The following is a 17,948-nucleotide window of genomic DNA, read 5'->3' on the forward strand; positions in this document are numbered from 1 at the left end:
GAATAGCCTCTTGGACAATAATTATCCCATCCAGGATTGATCTATTAGGAACAAACCTTGTTTGTTCTTCAGAAATGATAACTGGTAGGAGCTTTTTTAATCTATTGGCCATGACTTTAGTTAATAATTTATATGTCATGTTGCATAAAGATATGGGTCCGAATTCTTCCCATTTTGAAGGATTTTCTTTTTTAGGTAGAAGTGCTAAGAATGTATTGTTTATCTCCTTCGGAAAATTGCCTGCATTTCTAGCGGCTTCTAAGGCATCCGATACTTCATCTCCTATAATATGCCAGCATTTCTGGTAGAAGCCAGCAGGGTATCCATCTGGTCCAGAGGCCTTGTCCCCTGAAAATTGTGATAGAGCCTGTTTTACTTCTTCCTTAGTGATTTTGGCATTTAACATCTTATTGTCCTCTTTTGATAGTAGTTTAGGAATGTTTTAAATCAAATCCCGATTATGTGAGAGATTCGAGTATTCCCAATTATTCAACATATTTCTAAAGTATTAGATTGCATCCTCCGCAATCATCTTTTGATCTACGATAATCTGGTTTTCCTCATTAGTAATTTGCGAGATTCTATTCTTAGCTCTCCTCAGCTTGACACTATTATGAAAGAACTTAGTATTTTTATCTCCATCACTCAACCATGCTTCTCTGGATTTTTGTTTCCAGAAAATTTCTTCCTTGGCTAGAATGTCTTCATATTCACCCAGGAGCCTTTTCTCTGTTTCGTATAAGACTTGATCCATCCCATGTCAAATTACTTTTGTATTTACATTCTCTAGTTCTTTTTCAATTCTTAATTTTTCCTCAAAGATGTTCTTAAATTTTTCCTTGTTCCAATCTAGTAATTTATGTTTAATTTCTTTTAATTTCAAAGTTAAACGAAACATTTTGGAGCCTTGAAAATTACTTTCTGTCCACCATTTTTGTATGTTAGGGAAAAAATCCTCATGCTTAAACCACATGAATTCGAACTTGAATGGTCTCCCAGAGGTTTTTCAGTTCTCCCATTAGTTCTAGCATCACTGGAAAGTGATCGAAACCTGACCATGGCAGCACAGAGGCTTTCATCATAGTTTGGAATGAAGTTAGATCCCCTTTAAAGAAGAACCTATCCAGTATTTCGGAGATGTTGGAGAAACCCGATCTCCTGTTATTCCATGTGTGTGAACCCCTGTTAGTTTTTATTTCTAAAAGATAGTTATTATTTATCCATTCCATAAAATCTTTTTGAGGTTGCCTCATGATTTTTGATCCTCCACGTTTCTCTGATTGATGGAGAATGGTATTGAAGTCTCCACCTATAATGTAGTGTGGTGCCATCTGATTTGTTAAAAAATGATCAATTTCTAGCCATACTGACTTTTTCTTCTCCGTAGTTATCGGGCCATAGACATTTATGATGATAAATTATGTATCTCTATCAAGTGCTTTTATTTTGCCCGCCATCCAGTGTTACATCTTGACATATCCTGTAAATATTATTGTGTTTTTCTTCCACAGTAATGCCAGTCCTCCTGATGCCCCAGTGGATTCTGTTGTCTCCATCTGCCATTGGTAGAGGTTCCTACAGAATTTGGACATATCTTCCTTGTTCAATTTAGTTTCTTGTAACATGACTATATCCATATCAAATCTTTTTCAGCTATGCTTAATCAAGCGTTGCTTACTAGGGGCACCTAGGCCCCTTGCATTCCATGTCAATATTTTTATTCCAGTCTGGGGGCTGGCGGGCTCTTTCCTTTCCTGGACCAAATAGGGTTGTTATTTTGGTCTGCCCCTCCACCTACCCATCCAATTTCATTTTGTCTAAAAAAGAATTTCAACCTCCCTTAATGTTACCGGGTTTGCCACAGTCAGGATTCTCTTTATTTCCTTCTATCAACATTATACCCATGTTGGGTGTGTCCTCGAGATTAACATTTGATTCCCAGTTCCTTTCCTCCTCCTGCATGTTAATTAATTCCTTGATTATGAAGTTTCTTTCTTCTTCTTCATTCATCCCATTAACCAAAGGGGAAGGGTTATCCATGTTCTAAGTTTCAGGAACCACTTCTTCTTGTTCATTCATATTATTCATTTCTTGAGGAATGTCTGAGATGTGATCATAATCTTCCGAGGGGATGTTATTTTCTGCTATCTTGGCTTCCTGAATCATTTTGTCTATTATTTCTTCAATGAATTTTCCCATTAGGTTGTCAATGACATCTCCCAATTCTTTTTGAATTTTGCCGTCATCAGGCGTTGCATGGACCTTGTTGTTGTTGGCAGATTTGATTGGATTATTTCTAATCTGGGTATTAGGCGGTGGCCCCTGTTTATCCCCAATCTGTGATTTCGTAATGGTGAAACCGCCAATGTCATTGTTGAATTGGATGTTAACCTTGTTAGTTGGTTTCCTCAGTTCCCCTGTTTTACTAACCTGTGTTTTTCTAACATTAGGGTTTAAACCGTATATCTCCTCCGCAATCTCACCATTAAACCATTTGGGAATTAAATTATAATTCCCATCCATCGTGTTGATGTATATATTTCTTAAATTATTAGTGCTTCTCTCTACATCTATTAGTATTTTAATGTCAGAATTGTTCGACCAGTTTTTCTCTAGGGTGACAAATTTACCTAAACTATTGCCAATGTCAATAAGAATCTTGACATGCATTAGCTCTACAGGGAGGCTATGAATGATTATCCATCTAGATTCTATGTTAAATTCGTGTCTATTCGAATCAAATTTAGGTTTCCAATCAAGAAACTTAAAATTCATTCCTTTGTAAAACACTTGTTCTCCCTCTAGCAATCTAGATTTTAACGATTCCTTAAGGCATTCAATAAAGATGAATTTGTTAGTTAAGGATATTATACTTACCTGGCCGCGGAACGTTTCTCTCCACCAGTTGGCTATTTCTGATGAGGATTGCCCGCTACCTTCCCATTTTGCAAATAGTCCGTGCTTAGTGCGGTAATTTCTTAACTCCGTAGCGTCATTTGGAGCCGTGATTTTGATGGGCTCTGGCCTAGGGTTTTTGGGATTTGTGGATATCTCATAGGGATTTTCGGCTCTTTCCATGCTTTTTGCATTACATGAGTGTTTTTTATATTGCTATGAGGTGCGGGTTCTCCGATTCTGGACGGTTTTATTAAACCCTCTACCTGGTATCTCCGAGGTTTGAATTGAGACCAATCATATTCAGCCTTTGAACCTAATGGAACCCTGTTTGCTTTGGTAGCAAAGGAGGGGATTTGTGCGGTAATGGGGACTGTAGGTCCCGGGGACAACTAAGAGGGGGGGGGGGTGTGAATCAGTTGTCTAATAAATTCAAACCAAAATCTTATTAACCAACTTAATGCTTAGTACCGGTAAGACAGTTAAGTATGCCAATAAACAGTGTTAATAGAAAATTGCTATACCGGTAAGAATTAATGCATGAAACATAAACATAAAGTCATCCACAACACATGACACAAATATTTGTACGTGGAAACCCTGTAAGGGGAAAAACCACGATGGGAAACCTTACCCACAATCAGATGATACTACTGCAGATAGTAAGTGTACAAAGAGGGGTCTGCACATGCAGAAAGGTCAATAGCCTAGAGCTCACTGCTCAATCACAAATGGGAGTCACACTGACTACAGTTGGATGGTTAAATCCAATGAGAATGTACTGCACAAAATAGCATCTTCATATGCTGGATTCAGTACCGGTGTAATGCTGATATGCTTCTACAAAAACCTAGATTCACCTTCAAATGATGTCTTCGTGTATATCTCTGCTTGATCTCGCATATATCCTTCCTTAAATCTTTTTCGCATTCCCCACTTGATCTTACAAATAAGATCTTACATTTATACCATACCCTAAGACCAATTTTAGTAGGTCGGCTCTACAAGATATTACAATAAAAACATTTTACAAATAATACAATATCTGATGCAATAACTGATTGAACATGTCGGCTTAATGTATTTACAACAATAATAAATCATCTCCATAGCGTGCCATGCTGATCTAGAAAAGATAAACGTGTCGGTGTAACCCTAGATAACCAGGACCTATTTGCCGGTTAAAGCAAATATGCAAATAAGAATATGCCAATGATTATTACTTCAAAAAAATGTGTCCACATGATGTCTTCGATATTACCAAGTGTCTTCCATGTCAATGCAGGTACCGGTGAACATTATATCCTACCGGTTAACCATATACCGGTGACTATTTTGAACAGTTTACTGATTGCCAGTGAATGTTGCTAGATCTCCAAAGTAGGTGTATTTAGCAGGTGTTGACATCAATGACAAAACCATACCAAAATACCAACAATCTCCCCCTTTGGTATTGATGGCAACACAAGATGGAAAAACCATCAAAGTGCCAAAACAGAAATGCCAAGTACAAAAATCAACAATCTCCATTTCTCCCCTTGAGAGTAACATGTGTTTATTCAAAGATTTATTTTCAATACCAATCTCTCCTCAAAAAGATAATGCATTTTTCAATATATCTTTCCTTAATGTTTTTCCATATATCTCTCCCCCTTTGACATCAAATGCCAAAGTCACAAAAAGTCAAGTTCATACAAAATACCAACCAATTCAATATGCCAACTACTCCCCCTGAGAAGTAGCTTCCTCATCAAATACCGAAATAAAAGATTTGTCCATTTGATTCTGTCGGTTGATGACAATCATCAACTGTCTAAGTCTCTACTGGTGGAGGTAAGACTCCGAGCTGATCTCTGAGATACTCAAAAGTTTCCTTAGGCAAAGGTTTTGTAAAAATATCTGCAAGTCGTTCTTTAGTATTCACATAAACCAGTTTTATTTCCTTTTCTTCAACTTTTTCCCTTAGAAAATTTAGTTTGATAGAAACATGTTTTGTTTTAGAATGTAATACTGGATTCTTAGATATATCAATTGTTGCAGTGTTATCACAATATATAGTAATAGGTTCCTTGCATTTTACCTTTATGTCTTTCAACATTTGCTTAAGCCAAAGTACCTGTGTACAGTTTGTTGTTGCTGCAACATATTCTGATTCTGTTGTTGATAAAGATGTACAACTCTGTTTCTTACTTAACCAAGAAACTAATCTCTTTCCAAGAAAGAATGCTCCTCCAGTGGTGCTTTTTCTATCATCCACATCTCCTGCCCAATTTGCATCTGTGTATGCATATAGATCAAAATTTTCATCTTTAGGATACCATAATCCAAGATTTGTTGTGCCTTGTAAGTACTGAAAAATCCTTTTTACTAATAATTCATGATTTTCCTTAGGATTACTCTGAAATCTAGAAACTATACATACTGCATTCATAATATCAGGTCTGGTTTGTGTCAAATACAGTAAACCTCCTATCATAGATTTGTATCTAGTTGGATTGACAGGTGTAGATTCATCCCTTTGAGATAATTTGTCATTTGAAGTCATAGGTGTGCTTACCGGTTTAGAGTTTTCCATCCCAAATTTCTTAAGTAGTTCTTTCAAGTACTTAGATTGACTCAAAAATATGCCTTTATTAGTCTGTAAAATCTGCAATCCTAAAAAGAATTTTATTTCTCCAATCATAGACATTTCAAATTCATGTTACATTTTAAGAGAAAATTCTTTGCATAATCCAACTTCTCCTCCAAAGATTATATCATCAACAAATACTTCCATAATCAAGATGTCATCATTAGTTACTTTGTAATATAAATTGCTATCTGCATTTCCTTTAGTAAAGCCAATTTTTAAAAGATACTTATCCAATCTTGCATACCAGGCTCTTGGAGCTTGTTTTAGTCCATACAGAGCTTTTCTTAATCTGCAAACCATATCATTGTCATCTGTCAAAAAAAACCTATCAGGTTGTTCAATATAAACTTCCTCTTCAAGATCTCCATTCAAAAATGCACATTTAATATCCATTTGATAAACTTTGTAATCCTTGTGAGCTGCAAAGGCCAAGAATAATCTAACTGCCTCAATTCTGGCTACCGGTGCAAAGGTTTCATTGTAATCAACTCCTTCTTTTTGAGAATATCCCTTACACACTAGTCTTCCTTTATTCCTGACAACCTTACCATCTTCATTGAGTTTGTTTCTAAATACCTATTTGGTTCCAATTACATTTTTATTTTCAGGTCGGGGAACTAATGTCCAAGTATTATTTTTCTCAATTTGTCCTAATTCTTCTTCCATAGCTTTAATCCAAAATTTATCTTCACATGCCTCATTGATAGATAATGGTTCAATTTGAGAAATAAGACATACCTCTTCATTTGCCAATCTTCCTCTTGTCATGACTCCGTTAAATTTGCTTCCAATTATCCGATCTTTAGAATGATTCAGTCTTACATATCGGGGTGTCTTAGTCTGTTGTTGTTCTTCAATTACTGTGGAATCCTCTGATGATACCGGAGTAACTGGATCATCATTCTGTACTAGTGGATTTACTGTTGGTTCATTTGTCATAATTTTTGTTACCGGTTCAGAGTCTATATACCTTGAAGTTCCTCTGAATTGTTCATCAATCTTTACATTTGTACTCTCAACAATTTTTTGTAATCTTTTATTGAAACATCTATAAGCTTTACTCTTAGATGAATAACCAAGAAATATTCCTTCATCACTTCTAGGATCAAACTCGCCAATATACTCATCTCTTCTAATATAACATTTACTTCCAAAAATTCTGAAAAACTTAAGAGTAGGAGTATTACCAAACCATGGTTCATGAGGGGTCTTACCGGTTTCACCTTTGATGTGAACTTTGTTGAATGTATACACAGTAGTGCTTACTGCCTCTCTCCAGTACACATGTGGTAGATTTGCTTCTGATAACATACTTCTTGTTGCATCCAAAATAGTTATGTTTTTCCTTTCAACAACTCCATTCTGTTGTGGTGTCCGAGGTGCTGATAACTGTCTTTTGATTCCATTTACTTCACAGAATGTATTAAAATCTCTAGATGTGAATTCTCCTCCTTGATCTGATCTTAAACATTTAATTTTCTTACCGGTTTCATTTTCAACCATTGCTTTGAATAGTTTGAACTTCCCAAGTGCTTCTGATTTTTCCCTGAGAAAAGTAACCCAACACATTCTAGAATAATCATCAATGATTAGCATGAAATATCTATCACCTTGTAAGCTTTTAGTTCTAGCCGGACCACATAAATCAGTGTGGATTAAATCAAGAGCATTATTGGATTTTTTTGGAATACTTTTGAAACTAGCTCTAACTTGTTTTCCAAATTGACATTCCTTACAAATTGTATTCTGAGGTTTCATAATTTTAGGTAGATCTCTAACTGCCTTAGAAGTACTGATTTTTACCATGCAATCAAAATTTACATGACATAGTCTTTTATGCCATAGCCAACTTTCATCTATATGAGCAATTAAGCATGCCTTTTCACTGTTATTCAAATGAAAGATATTACCTCTAGTTTGATTACCGGTTGCAATTTCCAAACCAGTTCTATTCATGATTTTGCATTTTCCATTTTTAAATTGTAACTGAAAACCTTTCTCAACTAATTGACCAACACTTAAAAGATTATGTTTTAATCCTTCAGCATAGTAAACATTGTCAGTGTTATGTTTACCATCAAGAGGTATTGAACCCTTACCTTTGATTGAACAGGCTTTATCATCTCCGAATCTTACTAAACCTCCATTGTATTCTTGAAAGTTCAAGAATTTACCTTTGTCTCTAGTCATGTGATGTGAGCATCCTGAGTCAATAATCCATTCATCCTTTGATTCAACTTTAGCTACTAGGGCTTGCTCTACCGGTTGAGCAATAGGTACCGGTTGATCTTCTGTTATAGCAACAAAGACCCATCCGTTGTCTGCTGGATCCTCATCAGAATCATCAGTCACACCTTCATCAGCAATGTAACAAGATTTATCTTTGTTTTTCTTAAATCTGTATCTCTGATATTCAGGATTAGGTTTGTATGTCCTTCTAGCTTCTTCTCTTAGTCTAGAATGTCTATCAGGGCATCTTGAAGCCATATGACCAATCTTATTGCAGTTGAAACATTTAAAGGGTGCTTTACCTTCATGCTTACTTCCAATTGGACCTTTTGACATTTTTCTTGCAAATAGTGCTTCAAGTTCTTCAAGCTCTTCATTCTCCTTCCTGGTTTCTTCAAGTTCTCTTGTATAAAAGGCTCTCCAGTCTGATTTATCAAAAGATGGAGCAGATGATGTTGATGCTTTGAAGGCCAAATTAGTTTTTATAGTAGCAACAGGACCAAATTCCTCAATTTCAAAAGCTGAAAGTTTTCCAATCAATGTATCCCTAGTTACCGATGTATTAGGCATTGTTCTTAACTCATTAATAGCAGTAACCTTCATCTTATATGCCGGTGGCAAACCTCTTAAGATTTTTGAAACAATCTCATCTTCACTCAAGGTTCCTCCACAACATTTGATACCTAAAACAATTTCATTTACTCTTTCCATAAAAGCAGAAATTCTTTCATCTTCTTCCATTTTCAGATGTTCATACCTGACTCGGAAGCTTTCAAGTTTTGCAATTTTGACTATGGAATCCCCTTCATTCAGTGTTTCCAAATGATCCCAAATAGCTTTTGCAGTAGATCTATCTGATAACCCCATGATTTGTTGATCTGATAATGCGCTCAAAAGTGCTTCTCTTTCTTTGCAATCATTTTCTTCATCTTTAGCTAAAGTAGTAGGAGCAGTCTGACCAGCTACAGCAGCAGTATAACCATTCTTGGTAACTTCCCATATATCTTTACCAATGCAATTCAGATGTGTCTCCATTCTGATTTTCCATATTCCATAGTTGGTTCCATCAAGTTTAGGACTATCCTTTCTGAAATAATTAGTAGACATTGGATCTCCTCAAGTTGTTAAACTTCTACAAAAAGAGGATTAGGCTCTGATACCAATTGTAGGTCTCGGGGACAACTGAAAGGGGTGTTAACAGAAAATTGCTATACCGGTAAGAATTAATGCATGAAACATAAACATAAAGTCATCCACAACACATGAGACAAATATTTGTACGTGGAAACCCTGCAAGGGGAAAAACCACGGTGGGAAACCTTACCCATAATCAGATGATACTACTGCAGATAGTAAGTGTACAAAGAGGGGTCTGCACATGCAGAAAGGCCAACAGCCTAGAGTTCACTGCTCAATCACAGATGGGAGTCACACTGACTACAGTTGGATGGTTAAATCCAATGAGAATGTACTGCACAAAATAGCATCTTCATATGCTGGATTCAGTACCGGTGTAATGCTGATATGCTTCTACAAAAACCTAGCTTCACCTTCAAATGATGTCTTCATGTATATCTCTGCTTGATCTCGCATATATCCTTCCTTAAATCTTTTTCGCATTCCCCACTTGATCTTACAAATAAGATCTTACATTTATACCATACCCTAAGACCAATTTTAGTAGGTCGGCTCTACAAGATATTACAATAAAAACATTTTACAAATAATACAATATCCGATGCAATAACCGATTGAACATGTCGTCTTAATGTATTTACAACAATAATAAATCATCTCCATAGTGTGCCATGCTGATCTGGAAAAGTTAAACCTGCCGGTGTAACCCTAGATAACCTGGACCTATTTGCCGGTAAAAGCAAATATGCAAATAAGAATATGCCAATGATTATTACTTCAAAGAAAAGTGTCCACATGATGTCTTCGATATTACCAAGTGTCTTCCATGTCAATGCAGGTACCGGTGAACATTATATCCTGCCGGTTAACCATATACCGGTGACTGTTTTGAACAGTTTATTGATTGCCGGTGAATGTTGCTGGATCTCCAAAGTAGGTGTATTTAGCAAGTGTTGACATCAATGACAAAACCATACCAAAATACCAACAATCTGCCCAAATATGGGCTATGTCCAGTGTGCCCTTAGCCTTTCTCTTTTCCGCATTAATGGTTCTCCTGCTTCGAACCACTTGCCTGGGTTGATCCTGCAGAGGGGGAGCCCTTCTAGAAGTCGACGGAACCCCACACTCTTTGCTGTCTCTATTTCGGAGATTCATTCTATTGAGAATTTGCTGTCGACTGCCAAAAATATTTTTTAGGTGTTGAACAAAAACTTAGAGAGAAATTTAACCAGTGGGATTTACACATAACTACTTATTGGTATTACATAAACACGTGATTAATACCATGAGCTTATGAAACTATTTCTCCTCATTTACTTTTTGGTATTAAGTTTTTTTTTAAATTAAATATTTTCTCAATATGCAAACCCACATTAACTATTTATCTCAATGTTACATAGAGCACATAAAGTGGCCCCAAGAATGTCTAACCCATATGATACATGCATGCATCCCTAGATTCCTTGGTGCACCACAAATAATATTAATTTTACATTGTAATATTATACAAGGTGAACAACACACATTTTCTAACCAATTTTGTTATTTGTAATAAAAGTTATGTTATAGAATAATTTCGCTTGATAAAAATAATTCTTCAAACATTTACAACTTGAACCTACATAGAAAATGTCACAACTCATTAGTTTACATCATCAAAAAAATTGACCATTTTTTCTCTATAATTGACACATTAAAAATGTTTAAAATGTTGCTTTTGAACATCCCATTCAGACTAAAAAGTGAGACACGCTATTGTGAAATCACCCTCCTCTTTGACCACTCAAGAGTTTTGCTCTTTTGTATGCATCTCATTGTCAAATTAACCTCCTCAACCAAAGTTGTACTCTCCCCATTTGACCCATATCCCAATCTAGTTTTGTTTCAAAGGAATACAAAGCAAAACTCGATGAACTCAAACATTGAAAACCTAATGGATTGAATGTTTCCATGCTTTCTAGAATTCTTTCACCACCACTTGAAACACATTTTACATAAATTTATTCATGTATAGTGTCTATTTATTCAGAATTTTATATTTAGAGTTTATTTTTTGTTAAGGATTTTCTCTATATTTTCCCTCTCCCCCTCTCTCTCTCTCTATATATATACAAGATTTGTTTCTATTGAGTGTTTTTTGTTTATAGTTTTTTTTTAAATGTTTATTTCTATTGGTATTTTTCTCTATATTATCATATTGCTTCTTTATATATGAATGTATATCTTTTAATAAAACTATATGTATATCTATTTATACAATTATAATACATATATACAAAATTGTATATTCATATGTAATTATATTTGTATATATATATATATATATATATATATATATATATATATATATATATATATATATATATATACACAATTGCATATGCATATAGATATATATATTTAAGTGGTATCAAAATCATATTACTCTTCATATTTGTATATTGTTCTACATGGTTTATGTCCATCATAATAAAATTTCTTAGTTTCTCAACTATTTATATTTTGTAATGCAGAAAATTATAAGTTTTAGAGTTTGCACTTAAATAATTATTTATAGATTATATATTTACAAAGATTTGTTCAATTGTATAAACTTATACACATATTTTTTTATAGATATGCAAAGTTGAATTTACAGTGTTTGTGTTTATATATTGTATTGGTATTAAAGTTTTTGACATAATATTTTCTACAAAAAAATTTCTAAATACATACAACATTATGCAAATTTGTATGCAAATGTAGAGTTGTACATACATGCATACAATTATGTGTACTTTCACATATAATTGGGTATATGTGTAAATAGTGGGATGTGTGACTAAATATGTAAATACAACTACAAATATTTTTAACTCTTTATGCAAATATACATATATGTGTTTGCAGTTGTAAGTTGCAAATGAAAATATTTAGTTATTTTTTAACATTTAAATGCATCATATACACTACTAAATATGAAAATATGCAATGAAGATGTTTACAAGTATGGAAAACGAATGATTGATTTGTACAAGATGGAAGTCACAAAATAGCTAGCGTAAAAAAAATTTGATAAAGGCATTAATTTGGACTTGGCTATGACCCACTAGATTATAATTATTAATTTCTTTTGATGCTAATTTTATTAGATCTTGAGTATTAGTACTCATAATGGATGAGTACTCATTTTTTCCCTAGACTAACTATATGATTTCATAAATTTTATTAAGGTGAATTTCATGTCCCCTTTTTCAATATTTGTGTTTGCGGAACAAAGGCATAATCCCTATTTCCAGTCTCTCTTAGTTGAAGTTTGCAAATATGTTCTCCCTTCTCATGTCCTGTTGTAGAGTTGAAAATTGCATACCCCTTTGCAAGTTCACCTACAATTTTGTATCCACTTTAGTGTCCATTCTCCTAACATCTACGTAGGCTCATATCATCCCTTGCATCAACCTTTGCCTTCTCAAGATGCTTAAGACACCTTTTTAGCAATTACCCTTCAGCTTTGGTTTTGCATTAGCCATGTGTTTCTCTTGCCACTTGTCATTTTTTTGCATGATTTGTCTGGACACTAGCATTTTGCACATTCATCCTACGACATTTTAACATTCAAATGTCAATACTTTGTGTTTTGACACTTGTCACCTACCTTAGTCAATGGAAACGACTCAAAATCTTCTGAAACAACTCGACAACACTCTTTTTCGCTCCTCTTCTCTCTTTTAAATCCATCTTTTCTCTCCATTAAATTTCTCTATATTCTTGACAAAATATCTCTAGTACTCTCTCTCTCTCTCTCTCTCTCTCTCTCTCACACACACACACACACACACACACACACACACACACACACACACACACACACACACACACACACACACACACACTTGCTATAGCAACCTCGCATAACACTCTTGGCTTCCTCAAGCCTCTTTGGTAGTATCTCTCTATCTATTTATCGCATATTTGAGCATCTGGGGATTTATCACATCTCCTATCTATTTGATCATTTATCATTTTATCTATCTATCTTTTGATTTAACTATCTATCTATTTGTCTGTGGAGGTGGAAACACCAAAGAGAGGGTTTGACTAAGGCAAACCCCTATACAACCCTAACATTTTTCCTCTCTAGCTTGTGTGTAGGTTTCATTGGAGAATAATTGTTTTGTTGGAGGCTTCAACCATGGACCGGTTGTAAGATTATTTCCTTCCTCTCTTTCATTTATCCTTTTACATTTCCATAGTTATTTTCTGCTTTTCATTATTTATTTGTCTAGTTTTACTTCACCTGGAACACGTATTTGTCACCCTAAGCTCTTTGTAAGAAATTATGTACACTATTCATATGGGACATCAGTGCGTCGCACTGTTGTCTAAGACCCGCACGTGATGTTTTAGATAGAGAGTTAGTGGAGGGAATCAAGAAGCCTTTGTGATGCATTCAGTGTTATCTACAAGGTACTTGACAACCTTAGGCTTTGTACTCACCTGGAGTTGAGAGGTAGATTAGTAAGTCCTTTAGAGGTTGTTATTTGCATGTCAGTGTGGTTTATTTTTCCCCCTCTACACTTGTGTGTCTATTAAGTTCAAAAATTCATAAGCAAGGAGGTATATTCAATTTACTAAATACATGCAAGTTGCCAAAAGTTTCATGGTTTCCCTTCTTGATATGTATTTTTTCCCAACTTCACTTTTTATTACTCATATCGCAGTATCAAAATCTTGTTTACTTGGGTACCTTTTTTGTGATAACCTCAACTTCTCTAACCTTGAGTCTCTAACCCTTTCCACTTAGTACCTTGTTAGAGTAGGAATTTTAGCCTTCCCCTTGCTTGGGTACCTACTGCAGACACATAAAATTGATGTATTGTTATTACTTGACTATTTATTCTACAATTGGTTGAATACAACCCTAATTATTTAATTAATTATCTAATCTGCATTCCCTTGTTAATTGTGTGATCTTTTATAATTTAATTAATAAAATCATCACTATTCATCTACACTTATTTGTAGTCTAAACCATTAATCAGTCCTCCTAAATATTCTACCTTAGATAAATAAATCTAATTATTTATTTACTTAACTCCCCCACCCCTGACCCCAAAAATTAAATAAATATGATCTTATTTATTTATTTATTTGTTTTCTACACCTTCATTAAGTGGGCTAAGACTCTCAACCCCTTAATCCCTCAATTGTACAACCAAGTCCTAGTCAAACCCCTTCAAATCCCCTGCATCTTCCAAGGTGTAAAAATTCACGGGCCTTTGTACAAGTGACATAGTCTTAGTACTGCGTCACGTGAGTCAAAGGACTCACCTTTCCCTCAAGGGTACTTCAAATTACCTCCTCCATATTGTCCACCCAATCTTCCCAAGGAGAATATCCACCCTTCATTTTACCTTCAATCCCTCTCCCTTCATCTCCTCTAACCAAATGAAGAAATTTGTCATCCTCCCATCTTCCCAAGTCTCTCAACCATCATGAGTCACTAATCTCATATTTTAATTGACTAGCCATGTATTTTTTTAGCAAAAAAATTATAGATTGGATGTCATCCAAGTTGTAAGATCTTGCTATGAAGGTAGTCACCCAGGATCTAGAGGCCTAATGGAATGAACGAGAACAAGAGAGAAATAATATGACAAGAATAAATTGTATTCCTATCAAGAATGCAATACTTTGACCTAAGGTGGAAAAGTGATAACATGGTAAAACCACTAAAGGTGGAATTTTTACATGAGGTGGAAAGTGATAACATGAAAAGTCCACTAAAGCTGGAAATGTCTTATGTTGTCACTAAGTATACTTAAGTGAAAGATGTAATTAGAATGTAGGTGAAGAACTAACAAGGTACAACACCTTTATCCAACACAAGACATTCATAACATCTTCAAATTCAACCTTTTGTTGTTGGAAAGATCACTGACATCCAACCATCCACGAGAACAACCACCTCATTATGGTGCAACAAGGGTTAATTTGTTGAGATATTTTGGGTTTGCATCACGTTATGTTAACTCCTATGCTTAATTATGAGTCTTACTTGTATTTTTGATAGAAAAGGTTAATATAATTTTAGATTGCTCTTGCATGCTCAAAATTTCATGTACACACATGTTTGATCCCCGACATGTTACACTACATCAACTCATTTGGATCGTAGTTTTTAATATCTCCTTATTTGGGTACCTAGTATATAGTACTCCAAAATTGTGACCCAAACACTTTATGCTCCATTATCCCATCACGATCACAAGTTAAAATATATTCTTAGCTAGGTAACTCATATGTCACACTTTTGAACCCTTCTCTCTTTTCTTTATTTATGAAAGTTTTAGACTTGTCCCAATTGGCATGCCTCCTACCAAAACCTCAACTCCCCAATCCTCACACTAAGTCGCCCATCAAATCCAAAGTTTCAACCTCCCCCTTACTCAAGCACCTTTCCCACAGTACCCTTGAAGTCTAATGCTCCTAGTTGTTGCATTGTTTGGTTCCGCCTATAGGGTCTCAAAACTATAGGTCCACAATCCTAAACACATATTTTTACACCTTTAATGCTAAGAATGTATTTGAGAGGGTGAAATAGATGTTCATTTACACATTGAAGATGATTAATGTTTTGCTTTAAGAGTGGGTAACATCTCCTACTCTTTGATCTTATTTTAAATTCAAGAGGGTGTTCCTAGATGTATGCCTTAATAGGAATTCAAATAAAATAAAATGGATAACCTAATTAACAAAAAAAATCTATACTCAAGCTACACATTTAACCCATATGACTACATCTAGGTCAAGAGTGACTAAATATAAAGACCTCTTTATAATTGAAAAATATTTTGCACGTGCATCTACAATTAAGAATAATTTTATGATTCATTGAGATAGTTTCACTTATAACTTCATAAAAATTTGTAAGATATGAATGTATTAAACATTACTCTCTAAAAGGTGTGATAATTAGGTTTTTCTCAGAGTTTTTTATTTTTATTTTTAGTTGAATCATTCATAACACATATTCATTCTAAAATTAATTTCTACACTACCAGTGACTAATTTTATGATAATTTAGAATGTTTGTGGAAGGTCTTAGCCTCAAGATCAATCCCTTGTTGAGTAAAAGAGTGTATCTTTATCTCAACATTAAAAAGTGTTTTGTAATAATGGATGATTATGATTTCTCTTTCAATTACACAAATAAATGTGCACTTAAAAATTAGCTGGTTATTCTCATTCCATGCTTCTTTTATCCCTCCAGATAAGATTTTTTTTATTTAATAAGTTATACATGCATGCTTGACCTTAACAATGAGTAGTCACATAACCATTTTCCATCTAGAAGTGTCCAACATGATACAAAAATAATGTTTAATGATGAAAAAGGTGATTTTATTTCTGATTTGAATGAGATATATGCACATTTCCATGACCTTGACCCTCCTTACCAAAATATAGAACACCTCAAAATATTGGATGGTGACTCAATCTTTGATTTTCATGATAGGTTTATTGCTACTATTAACAATCTTTCACATGATTGAAGGCATGTTGAAATTTTATGTATAGGCATGTGTTATGAGGCTTTCTATCTTGGTGCAAGATTAATTGCCCATAAGTACAATCCAAAAAATTTAAGCATGCTAATTGAGTGTGCTAGTACTAATGTTATTGATGGTGTTACTACTATTCATGATGACTTGTTTGGTGGGTCTTCTTCAGAGTGCAATGATGATGTGGTTGTTAGGGATGCAAGTAAGAGTCTTGAAGTACAAAAACATTTTTTTTCATTTTTTTTTGTTTGTTGATCCTACTGTATATGGTGAAAATGGATAACAACAATAACGATATTGAAAGGCTAAATAGATTCAACCACAAAACCCTAGCCTAACAACAACAAAGATCCACCATAACATATGAAGATTACCTAAGACAATGCAAATCAAATGAAATCACAAAGATTATACCATCACATGTCCAATAGGGTTTGGATCTCCATTCTTCCTATCTCCATTGATCTTGTTTGATGTATTTGCTCTCAGATTTTATGTGCACAAGAGCTCAACAAAGAACGGAATGTGGTTGCAAGTAGGATCGTATATGCCAAGTAGTCCATTGATCAAGTAATTAGAATGATTGATTAGGGTTTGATAATGAAGGAAGCATCTCCTTATATAGAAGACACAATATGAAATGGAGGGATAAGATTGAGAGGTGTAAAAGGAGGTCGGCTATGATTAGAGGGTAGGTAAAAGAAATAATAAAATAATGAAAGGGGTAGGTAGTGTAGGAATTAAGAGATGAATGACATGTGTCATGGGTAGAAAAGGTTAATGAATTAATTAAATAAATAAAGATTTATTTAATTAATAGAGGAAGTGGGATAATTAAATAAATAAGATATTTATTTAATTTAGGAAAAGGATAATTTAAATAAATAAATGTATTTATTTAAATGAGAAATAAGGCTAGAAGAGGATAAATGAATTAATTAAAAAAATAAAGATTTATTTAATTAATAGAAGAATTAAGCTTAGATAATTAAATAAATAAAATATTTATTTAATTAGACTGGACAATTTTAGGTGTCTACACCTACAAATGAGGAGTTTCATACACTCCATGTTGCAAAGGAGAAAGATGAAAGTGTCAGTGTGTGTGATCTAATTGATTCTAGCCACAAGGATATGGACATGATTTTTAAAAAATGGAGAAATTGTCTTTTTCTGATGTGGACTATGTTGGAAGGTGTGCCCCCTTTGTCCTCGTGGTTGTTCATCATGACCCTTGAGGATTCACAACATAGCTTAACCACCTCCGATGGTTTTTTTTATCTTTGGTGTTTGTATCAAGTATTAAAAGGTTGGTTTTTGGCACAACGACAAACCTTGGCTAATAAATGGTATCAAAGCTTAGGTCATGAGCTTGAATCTCTTAGTTGCATTGAGGGGGTATTGTTGGAAGGTGTGTGCTCTTCATCCCCTTGGTTGTTTAGTTTTCTTGGGGTCCCCATGGTGTAAGTTTTCTTGGGACCCCCAACTTGAATGGTAGCCATTTACTC

This window comes from Cryptomeria japonica, chromosome 9 (genome assembly GCF_030272615.1).
Source record: "Cryptomeria japonica chromosome 9, Sugi_1.0, whole genome shotgun sequence".
In the NCBI taxonomy this organism is placed as follows: domain Eukaryota; kingdom Viridiplantae; phylum Streptophyta; class Pinopsida; order Cupressales; family Cupressaceae; genus Cryptomeria; species Cryptomeria japonica.